The 12,114-nt window shown below is 42.4% G+C and overlaps 1 protein-coding gene and 1 pseudogene across 3 annotated transcripts in view; both read left to right on the top strand.

Annotated features, from left to right (window-relative positions):
• Nucleotides 1-12,114, top strand: part of CACNA2D3 (calcium voltage-gated channel auxiliary subunit alpha2delta 3) — a 795,368-nt gene that overhangs the window by 63,890 nt on the left and 719,364 nt on the right. The gene's annotated exons all lie outside the window — the stretch shown is intronic.
• Nucleotides 1,222-1,429, top strand: LOC125137818 (small integral membrane protein 10-like protein 1; annotated as a pseudogene).

The raw sequence follows: 12,114 nt of genomic DNA on the forward strand, positions 1-12,114 counted from the left end.
TGATAAATATTGTCACCCTTTATTAAAAGTGTAAAGGAGAGGTAACAGCTTTCTGCAGTGAGGTAGTGTAATAAATAAAATCAGATGGTAGGAATCTGCTTGTCATTGGCATAAATAAATGCATAAAAGGGAACTTTTTATTGGACAGACAGGAAGAGAATGTTGATGGTAACTTTGGAGAAATTTGATGCTACCTTTGAAAATCCAGAGACTAAATTCTGAAATGAGTGTTAGTCTCCTATTTGATGTAAAGGGACTACAATTAGAAATATTTGATAATTGGGAGTTTCCCTCTTGGTGCAGTGGAAACAAATCCGACTAGGAACCATGAGGTTGCAAGTTCAGTCCCTGGCCTCACTCATTGGGTTAGGGATCCAGCATTGCTGTGAGCTGCGGTGTAGGTTACAAATGTGGCTCACATCTAGCCTTGCTGTGGCTCTCGCATAGGCTGGCGGCAACAGCTCCAATTTGACCCCTAGGCTGGGAACCTCCATATGCTGCTGTGTGGCCCTAAAAAGACAAAAGACAAAAAAAATTGATAATTAATTCTGGTTGGGTTTTACTGTGATATAGCTGAGTGCACTAGACATGTGATGGATGGTGACTGGGGAAGTGGACCCTTGGTGATCACTCCCTCACCGTTGGCTTCCTTTGGGATGGCAGAAACTACTTATCATGGCACAAGACAGAAAATAAATCCTAGAGGCACCATATAGTTCAAGTGACAATTTGAAAATAACATCCAGTGAAATTCCTTTGTGGTGCAACTTAAGGATCTGGTGTTGTTACTGTATCGGCTCAGGTCTCTGCTGTGGCACAGGTTTGATCCCTGGCCTGGGAACTTCCATATGCTGTGGGTGCACACCACCCCCGCCCTCCCCCCCCAAAAAAAAAGAAAGAAAAAAAAGAAAATAATCAGATCAGTGAATAGAAGCTGAGGCACACATTCAGTTAACTAATAGAGGAACTCATCTGTTAGGGATTGGATCATTGGATGGAAAGCCTGTTTCTGAGTTTATTTCACAGTGCATATGACATTTCTTTAAATCACAATTCATCGGCCGCTGGGGAAGTAGCAGCGGCTGCGTGAGGAGCGAGAGTGAGCCAAGGGGCCGCTTAGCCCCTGGCGCCTTGTGATCAACGCTGTCAGTAGGGGGTTTGCAGGTGGGCGATCACCCTCGGCTCCCGGCACTGCACTGGGCGAGCGGAGACAACCGGTCCATGGCTACCACGGCGGCTCCGTCTTCCTTGGCCCTAAGGGGCCTGACCCAGGCTGCGGCCCCCAGCTCGTTCCGGCGTCTTCTGCAAGGGGCTCTCCCGCACCCTGGTTGCCTTATTCGAGCTGGCCTGGCAGCTGCGCATGAACTTCCCTTACTTCTACGTTGCGGCCTCTGTGGTGCTCAACATCCGCTTGCAGGTACACTTCTAGAGCCCTCAGTAAGCAGCCAGTACCACCGGCCAGCATGACGGCCGACTGACTCCCAGGCGCCCCTGCGGTGCGGTGGAGCTGAGGGCGAGGAGCCCCATTGTCTCTCGAGATTGTCTGGCCATGGTCTGGGCTGCGCTCTGCGCTCTCCGCTCTCGGCCCAGCTCCCTAACTGCGTTTGCCGCCAAAGTGCTGGTGAAAGAGAAAGAAGAGGCATGCGACTCCAGGAACAGAGAACTTCAGTTAAGACCCACAACAGTATTTAAGAAGCTGTGCCTCTTTAAAACAAAAAACGAGACAAGCAAGATGCGTTAAGGGAAGGCTACTAAGAGACTGGATTATAAACAGGACATTGAGATTTAAAAGCGTAAGATCTTAAGACTATAACGTGGAAGGCATAGGTTTTCTTTATCCCACAAAAGAAAACAAATAATCAGAAACTTTTAGCGAGGGAGTTTCCTGGCTGACTAATGGTTAGGACTTGCTGCTTTCACCACTCTTGTGGCTGGAGTTCAATTCCTGGTCTTAGAACCGAGATCCTACATCAAGCCCTGCACGCTGTGGCCAAAAAGAAAAGATACTTTTATTAAAACAAAACAACAACAAAACAAACTTGTACAGGAAATGCATCCTTCAGATACCAAACAATGTAAAGTGCAGCAAGATTTGGATCAGAGGGTTGGAGTGTAAGAAAGTGGCCTCCATTTCAGTGTCCCTATAAGTAGCATGTAGTTCAGAAACCTTGGAGCCAAAGAGAAGGAAATCCAGGCATAGCACAAAGCTTCTTGATTTATTGAATAGCATTTAAATAATGTAAATGCTGTTTATGTTCTTCATCTTTTTAAAAGGATACTTAATTATGGTTACAAAGTTGAATGCAAGTGTTCTCAGCCTTGCTGATGTAAAAGCAATTTCCAGTGAGGATGGAAGGGGAGGTACATGGAATGGTAGTGGAGTCCTTATAAAACGGGAAGTTGGGAGATAACAGTCTGTTGTTGATGGGGAAGGGGGCATTTTATTCATTAAACAGTAGCCATAAAGTTGCTAAAATATAATTATGAAAGAGGGAGTAAAAGAGAGGGAAATAGTATGAGGTCAACAAGAAATGCCTAAAGATGACAGTTCTGGTGGAATGTCTCAAAAAGAAAAACATGCATTACCTGATGTGTTTGAATATAGAGTCAAGAGATTTTTGGTATTTAGAGAATCTGGAGATAATTTAGTCGTCATAGATTTTTTTAAATTAGGCACAAAGCTGAGTAATTATGAACTCCCAGGAAAAATAAGATGTTGTTTAAAAACTATACTGCATACTTCAGCTGTGAATGGTATTAGTTATATAACATCAGTCATAATTATGTAAGTGCTGAAGACATAATGTAACAAATTATTAGTTAACATTGGGGAGATTGGAGAGGAGATGTATGCATAATGAGGGAGAATCAATCAAGATCTAATACAGAAAAGTTGATAAAAAAGCAATATAAACATGTTACTTAGAAAAAAGTACAATAAGAAATACCTAAGAGTTAAAAGTGATTGTCTCTGGAGAAAGAAAATCAGGGATGGGCAGAGAAAAGGTGGAGGATTGCTGTTTTGCATTACCAGTCTAACAATATTATTTGATTTTTCTTATCCATATTATATTTTCTTTGATTAAAAAATAATTTAAATTTCATTTTTAAAAGTCTTCCAGGTAATTGAAATGTACACCATTGATTAAAAGCACCAGAGTAAAAGTTTTTAAATCAGACAGATGTCTGTTAAAATGCAAACAAATTTTGTGGAGGCCATTGATCTTGTCTAAACTTCAGTTTCCTCAGTTCTATTAAATGAGAGTAAAAATACTCATCTTGAAATATCAGCCTGAGAATTAAAAATAAGCCTGACTTAGTGCTCGATGTATATACAATAAACAGTGTTTGTCATTACAGAATATCTCATTAACGTATGAATAAAAGTTAAAATTCTCAAAAAAAAATTCGCAATTCATCTCCATTTAAAAGATATAATCTTCGTGTTCTCCTGGGAGTCAATCAGAGACAAAGCTCGACTCTTTTTTTAACCCCATCAAGTGACATCATCTCCTCAAAGAACATTTTTTCACACTGTGAAATGTAATTGACTTGACCCCCGCAAAAATGAAATACAAACCACCACAGTTCCAGTGAGCAAGAAAGTGAAATTGGGTTTGGGAGAATTGGGGATAAAAAATGAATTTTTTTTGCTACTCAAAAAAATAAAATGTAGTCAATGAGATATAGGGAGACCTCATAGTTTCATAGTAGTTTTCTGGTTCATAGTGCAGTGTCTGTTGAGAATGGTGGGTTGCTGTGGGGTTGATGTTGGTCTTGTCCCCTGATTTGACCACAAGGAGCTTGGAGCCGGGGAATGAGAGGCAAGCTGTTGAGAGTCACAGAGCTGATGAGGACAAGGTGGGATCTGCATCCTGGTACATGTGCTCCGGGGGGCTATTTGCCAAGGTGCCCTTGGTGTCTCTAAAACTTTTCTTTTGAGAAGCCTGTAGATTTTTCTTTTTATACCTCAGTATGTGGTGTTTCCTTAGCTTCTAGGTTCATATTTGCTTGAGTTTAAGAAGAGCCACAAAATAAATAACTCTCCAACAGAGACTTGGACAGTGACTGATGAGAGCACTTCTCTCTTCTTCTACTCACTTTGATTTAGGGAACTTGGAATTGCCTCAAGTGTCACCTGCTTTTTCCAGGGCATCTGTCCCTTTGCATTTGTGACAGTCTTTTGAGATGAAACTCAGCCATCGGAGGTCAAGTTCAAAGGCGGTGTAGTTGTCATGAGCACAAGAACATGTAATGGTTAGTCTCTTTGAGTGCAAGAAACAAGTGCTCTTATGGAGCTGGAGAAATAGAATGATCAGAGATTCAGGCTGGTAGGGGAAAGCCAGGGAACATTTGTTGCATACTCGACAAATCCTTGACTTGTCAAATCCTTGGTGCTCCCTTGATCTTTGCTGCAACCCTAGGATATGGCTGGCATTTGCGACCTATTTTAATAAATACCATCCACTTCATTGTTGACTGTGATTGTTGACTGTGTGCCAGGCTCTGTGCTTAGGCCTTATGTCTTTTCTTCTCTAATTTTATAGGCATACAAATAAGCTCTAAGAGCCTGGTCACTTGCCCGAGATCATCAGTTCCGAGTCCCTAAGTCTGGCTTTGAGCCTGGACTTTGCCCAGCACCAGCGATAGGAGCACAGAACATATGAGCCCCCTGGTGCAGCGTTCCCTTCCCCCTCCCCCTCCTCATCCTTCCCTTGCCCTGATGGTTGATGAACCATCACATGTGGAAGCACTTTATGGTTTATACAGGTTATTATTATACCTGATCAACTTGAGTTCATTTTGGGAGATGGGCTCCTTTCCTAAGTATGCTGCATGTTCTCAGCTCTTCTTGGCTCACATTTTTATTTTTCCTTTGATTCAAAGTAGCGAATGTGGGCGAAATGGAGATTTTCTCTGGAACTGGAATTCCAGAGTTTTCCAGAGTTAATAGCAGAAGGGTGCAGAGTTTGTCTCTGTCAGCAACATTCTGAGATGAGAATCCCAACCATGACCAGTTTCGGTGAGGAGAATAACTTCTAAATTAATGGGTGCCTGAGGCAGAAAAGCCCTAAATGGAGAGAACTCAGTGACCTTGTGTTATTACCCCAAGGGCCTGAGTGGAGGCCCCTGTGTTTTGGAAGCAGGAGGGATTTGTCTGCACTTCTTGTAGGTTCTGTTCATAAATGTTGTTATTCTTCTGTTGAAGAGCAGTAATGAACCCATTGGTTTGGAATGTGACACCATGGAAAAACCCATTTTAGTATCACAAAGTTGAGATTCCTGTATTTTTCAGGTTGTAGTTCTAAATGACTCTCAGAGTCCAGAGATTTCCAAGCTCTGCTTTGTCCTGACCATAGGCCTTTTAGGATACAAAGAGAAATACGTTAGAATTAAATGGTCTTTTTTTTTTTTTTTCTTTTTTCAGAAGAGAGATTCTTCACAAAAGGAATCTTTTGAACAAATAACTTTGGGAGATTCTACTTTCTCAATTTTCAAACCCTCTTGGCAAGTGTTCATTTGCATGTTAAAGGCTCTGAGGAGTCCTGAGAAAGAAGCTTATTTAATTTTACCCTGGCATTTCCCAATCTTATTTAGCACCCCAAATTTTAATTTGCCTGAAGCACACTTCCAGACATGGGGTTTTAGATACTTAGAGATTAGTCACACAACATCTAAAGGTTAAATTATATTTACTCATAAACATAGTATCTACAGATTCAAGGCCAAATCCTTTAGACCTGGAATCAATAAACTTTTTCTTTAAGGGGCCAGATAGTAAACATTTTGGTCTTTGCAAGCCATAAGGTCTCTGTTTCAACTACTGGACTCTGCCATTGTAGCATGAAAGCAAGATGATATATAAACAAATGGACAGGAGTTCCCATTGTGGCTCAGTGATTACAAACCGGACTAGTATTCATGAGGATGGAGCTTCGATCCCTGGCCTTGGTCAGTGGGTTAAGGATCTGGAATTGCTATGAGCTGTGGTATCTGCTGGCAGCTGCAGCTCCAATATGACCCCTAGCCTGAGAAATTCCATATGCTGCAGGTGTGGCCCTGAAAAGCAAAAAAACAAATAAAACACAAAAACAAAAACAAACAACAACAACAAAACAAATGGACATGGTTGTGTTCCAATAAAACTTTATTAACTGAAACAAATGACAGGCTAGATTTGGCCTGTGGGTTATAATGTGCCCAGCCTGTGTTAGGTCCCTGGACCCCAGATCACTCTGCTGCACATTCTGTGCTGTTGCCTCTGGCTGTAATACACATTTTCTTGATTCAACAGCTCCTACTCAGCTTCCCTTAGAGGCCTTCTTGGCCTCTTGGGGGCAGCTTGAGAGCCTGCTCCTCTGTCTTCCCGTAGTTCTTCATGGCCTCCTCTTTCATAGCCCTTTGCATTGGGTTGTCATCACTTGTTTACTTCTCTGCCCCTGCTGTAACAACAAGCTCTGGGGGCAGGGTCCTTCTTACTGGTGTGTATCTCCAGGTACAACAATGAAGATAGACAGTGTACCAGACACACTGCAGGCACTCACTGGGAACTTGTTGGATAAATATGATGTTGTGATAACTTAATACAATGTTTTGTCTTGTTTTGTTTGGGTGAACTCTTGGAGATGATAGTAAATACAGCAGGAGGAAATGCTGTTTCCAAATAAAAATTTAAAGCATCTCCAAAGACATGGATCATTTGGATGAATATGGGAATGAATTCTATATCCTCTAAGGATATATGCTTCTCGGGTAAAGGAAGAAATGAGGCTACTGTGAACTGTGGCAAATTAAGCATGTGGAACAGAAAAACCGAGTGAAAATGATAATTTAGGGGGCAGTGGGGAAGTACTTGAAAGATCTGAAGGCATATTTTTCTCCTTCTTTCTCCATGTATTAGAGATTAAATGATATAGATCTTTTTCTCTTTTCACCCAGGCCTTTAAAATATTTTTTTTCTGGTAATTTCTCTTCATATTATATGACTGCTCTAATTACATCTCTAGTTTTAAGATAATAGAACTGCATTTTTAATGTGCTCTCTGCTCTATCTGGATTTATGATTATCTGAGTTAATATTAAAATAAAGTAGGTGAATTAAAAGGGAATGAACCTTTAAAATCTCAGATCCAACCCTAATGCTCATTCAGCTGCCTGGCTGTCCATCTCTGGAGCCAAGAGAGCCCTGTTTTCACCTGCTTTCCCAAAGGGGAAGTCCCTCTAACTTCCAAGGATGGCCATGATCCTGAGATGCCCTGATGTGGACGGAAAAGAGGCTGGCCTGGTGTTCCCTAGGGACTGATAAAGACGCTAGAAGAGAGTCTTTTCATCTAGAAGAGACATTCTGGCTGTCCCAGAATCCACTGTTGGGTGTCTGAGACTCTCTTAGCATTTGTCCCCTTCTGCTGCTATCCCAGGGTACAGGGTGTAGTGACTTTCAGAGACCTAGCAGGCAGAATAGTCCTATTTCAATGTTATGGCTGATGAGTGAGGTGACCTTGGGAGAGTAACTTGACATCTTGGCCTTCAGTCTCTGGATGACTCCATCTGTATCTGGCTTGATTAACTGGCCTCCTGTCTTCGATGTTAGCAAATAAAACTCCATGTACTCAGTTGAATATTAAATACCACCATACCCGTTTCTCACTTTAATCTTATAGAAACTGGATAGAAGGAAATGATAGAGATTTCAATTGACAAGTGAAATAATTGGATACCACATTAGTGTTCCTGATTTCATTATAACACAGGAGCTTCAAGGAACTCATATCTGAATGAAGGAAGTAGACATACAAACTCAGAATTACAGGGCTAGAAGATAACAGCATATATAAGGCACTTGGGGGTGTGGAGGAAGGCATCACTAGTTGTATGGAATGGGCACTAGGCAGCCAGGAAGGGCTTCCGAGGTGCGGTTGTGATGGACATAGGTGTTTAAGGATGACCTGGTGTTCACGATATAGAGGGACAGGGTGCCATAGCTTTATTCTCAGAATAAAATTCCCCACTAATTGTCTGATCCACAGATACAGCATCAGGGAATAACAGGGAATTAGGTTTTTCCAGTTCATTCCTCAGAGCATTTATAGCTGAGGAAATTATATACATGGAACTCATGATATGGATCACTAAACGTAGGTCATTGGTGCGCTTGTTCCATCTTTTCCATTGTTACATTTGCTTTTATCAAGTATAAAAAATGAACCAGGAGAAACTGTGAGTAGCAGGAGAAGCTGTGCAGGAGTTACCCTGAAGGGACAACACTGCTGAGAGCAGTGATAATTCAGCACCGAGGATAGTGACATGCAGCCTGCCCAGCTCTGGGACCTGGTAACTCCTCTTGATTCACCAGCATTGGATGTGGTAAGCAATGGTGCCTTTGCAGAGTCTGTATTCACTGTGCCCCATGCTGTGCTTAACTGGCTGTCTTAGATTAGGCTATATAACCCTCTTCTGGAGGCTAAGTACTTGAGTCCATATTCCCCTGGTGTAGACACCTTGGAGTTGGGATCAGATCTTGTGGGCTCTTCTGCTCCTGAAACAGGTAGAAGGCCATGCTTGCTGTGTTTTTGTCCAAACAGTTGGCCCAAGGTTATAGTTTTGCTCTCATTCCTTTATGCATGAGGAATCTCCGTGCCTTTTCCAGGTCATAGATTGTGAACATAGGGCCCTTTCTCTAAGAGACCCACAGATCCCACATTTCCAAACTGGCTTATTTTTCTGTTTATCAGTAGAGTGACATTAGTGGTGATATTCACTGCCAAATTATGTAGAATAAAGAGTGTCACTTGTTTAGAACTTGGCAAGCTGCTCTGACATCATTTGTTGTGTTTGTCTCTCAGCAACTTAGGATAATGAATTTGGCCTTTGACTATTAACAAATTCTATTAATGAGTTGATGAAAATTTCCCTACCCCTTCCCTAATACTCTAGCCTCAACCAGAAGTGAACCCGAGGTATCTGAGTCTCCCACATGACTCGGCATATTTTATTGCAAGCGTTAGCTAAAATGACCCCTTTACATTGGCTTTGGAAATGCTGGTTCAACTTTGTTGAAGAAATTCTTGGGTGTTGTGATCATAAGTCCATTTCCACTTAGCTAGGTTGTTGACTTGGAAGCCTCTGTGTATGGACTTGGCTCCCTGAAGACATCCCATGGAGAGTCGTATGTGTTTGTATAATAGAGCTAGCAGGATTAAGAAGGAGCTTTCCATGGAACAGGCCCCCTGATCCTGTGTGTGGTGTTTCCAGTCTGAAAGGGCTGGCATCTTTATAAAGAAATTTTTTCGTATGACTATTTCAAAACAAACTCATTAGAATTAACAGTGCTCATGGACATTTGTGGTTTGGCATAATCAGGGCCAGCGTCATAAGTGTGCGTCCTGTTCAGTCACACATGTCCCCGTGCTTAGAAGGGTCTGCATTTGGTTTAATGCTCTGCTGCCGCTCTCTTGACATTCTTTGTAACTTTTGAACCAAGGGCCCCACATTTTCATTTCAGACCGGGTTTTATAAATTACATAGCCTGTCCCAGGCATAAAGTACTATGGAAAGAGAATAACAACTAGAGTACAAGGATCTTGTAGACACTTTTGTAGACCCTTGGGGAGTTCTGAGTCCATAGAGGGTACAAGGGATTTTAATAGATGTTCTGTTTGTTAATAAATGTTGTATAACTATCCTTTATAGTAGATAGTTTTGCATAAGGTCAGTGAAGACCAGAACCAAAGGCAAAGGCAGTAAGTGGCCTGTGTCTCTCTACCTTACTGCCTCCCCCCCGCCCCATCCTTTGAGATGGAGAGCCCAGGAGGCAATGAGGAGGGGTGATAGCCTTGCTGTCTGGTGCTGGATGAATGTCCCTTTGGAGGTGGAGCAGGCTGGCCACCTCTGGGCATAGGATTGGCAAATTACTGGGATGTGAGATGCTTCTTACTCAGCTTTAGGAGGATGTTGTCTGGAGCTGTGAGAGTCTGAAGATACCTCCTGGAAGTCCTTTCCTACCCTCTGGGCATGGAGGAGAGGCTGAGTTAACCAGAGACCTGGTGCCAGCAAGTGGACCCCATAGGCAGGCCTGTCTGCCCTATTAGCTGATTCTAGGTTCTCTGCACCTTGACCTGGGAGGGTTTAAAAGGGAGCTTTTAATTCTTACATCATTAAGGTTAATGAATGCACATAATGTTCTCCTTTTTAGTCTTAAAGTGTAACAATCCATCCTTTTAAGTGCTTTCCCCAGTATTCCTCTTTGGAGGTGGGGTTATGACAAAGAGCTGCAGGGAGGAGGAGGTACCCGGAAAGGGCAAATGTTTCTTAAAACCTCTTCCCTGAATAGAAGGCACAGAGACAATGTGAGAATATAAGGTTTAGGACCTACTGCTGCTGGTCAGAAGGTTATGTTCTAGGCGAGTGACACCTCTTCCTGCCCTGCCATCCATGTGCACAGCACTTTCTGCCTTCCTCAAATCAAGAGATTTAAAACCTCACAGCACTGTAACCTTTGATTTTTAGCTCCAGCTTAAATCTTGAAGCATGTCACTATCAGAGTTTCTGTCTATAGAAACCTTTGAATGTGAACCTCAAAGTGATCCCCCTGGTGTGCTTTCTCATCTCCTCTTTCACAATGACGACATTGGCAATAAGCCATTTTGCTTCCAGGGAAAGCAAATCTCTTTCTTCTGACTCTCCTTGTAAGATTATATAGGATTGTTAAGTGCAGCATTCTAGAAACATTTTTTGACCATCCTGCTGCAATAGCAGAACTGTGAAGGTGCTGTGGACAGAACACAGGGTGGGGATCTGTAGAGCTGCATTTGAATCCTGACCCTGCCAGGCGATGGTCATTTGATCTTGGGCAAAACATGTAAAACCGATCCTTGGGGCTTGGTTTCCTTATCTGTAGAATGGGGATCTCTGTCTAAAAAACAAAAAAGAAAAGAAACCCTTCAAGGACTGTCACTGTGACCCCAAGAGCCTTGCATGGTGTTTTGTCTGGTGTGTTTGCTCCTTGAGCAGTGTTGGTGGAAGCTGAAGAAAACTTTCCCTTTGTTGAGTTGGATTTGTTTTAATTAGCTGCAGTGAACTCCCTCAAATACAGTTAAGAATTCATATGGAGCTAAAACACATTCTGCCCTGGGGAAATGGAGGAGAACCTTGAGGCTTGGATACAGCAGGCTTTTCCACCCACTAAAAAAGAAGCAAAACTCAGGCAGCCTCAGGGAACGGGGGCAGTGTTAGGGGACAAACATGTAATCTTCATTGTCTTTTTATAATGGGTGATCACATCAGATTAATGATTTTAAAATGAGTATTTTTCTGCCCTCTGGCCGTATTTAATGTTCTAGTGCTTTTTCTTTTCTTTCTTTCTTTTTTTTTTTCATATCATCAACATCATCATCACCATAATACTATTCAGTTCAGTATTTTTGGTTTTATAACCAGGCTGAGCAGTACAAACCATTAAATGGACTTAGTAGTCTGGTATCCAGGGAGCTCCTTGGAAGGAGAAGGGCAATTTTTTTGTCTGTGTTTCCACAATGAACTGACCGAGCATGTGGAACTTGGTGACATGCCCTCTGCGCCTGGGGCATGTGCTTGGGTGGGTGGCATATTCATCCTCTCTTTTGGCAGTTGGCCCTGGAAGAGCTCAGCTTTAGCCTTGGGCAGAACTGAGTATAGGTGTTAGGACTGTGTAATTGGGGTAAGTTGTGAACTTTTCTGGGCTTCCATATTCTGGTGCTTGAGGACAATGATGGATAATGATATATACCTCCACAGGGCTGTTGTGAAGACTAAAAAGGTTTGAAGAGCACAAAGCACGCAGGCGATAGGGGCTCCATAGATGTTAACAGCCTGTTGCTGTGGCTGATATTAGTATACAGTGATAGTTAATCCTCTGTTTCTGTCTTGAACTTGGAAATGGAGGGTCCTAGGATGCATTGACATTGAGGGACTTGGTGGAAGGAGGTTTGGATATTTGGGATCTGCCAGCTGTCTTCTTCTAGTGCATTCCTGCTCTCCCTGCAAGTTTTCTTTAGAATGTCTTGTGCCATCTATAATGACAGAATCTGAGATACAGTGTTTTTTTATTCTCTGTCAGTCAGCAGTGCCAAGTGACTC

The sequence above is a fragment of the Phacochoerus africanus genome, chromosome 1, assembly GCF_016906955.1.
Source record: "Phacochoerus africanus isolate WHEZ1 chromosome 1, ROS_Pafr_v1, whole genome shotgun sequence".
Lineage (NCBI taxonomy): Eukaryota > Metazoa > Chordata > Mammalia > Artiodactyla > Suidae > Phacochoerus > Phacochoerus africanus.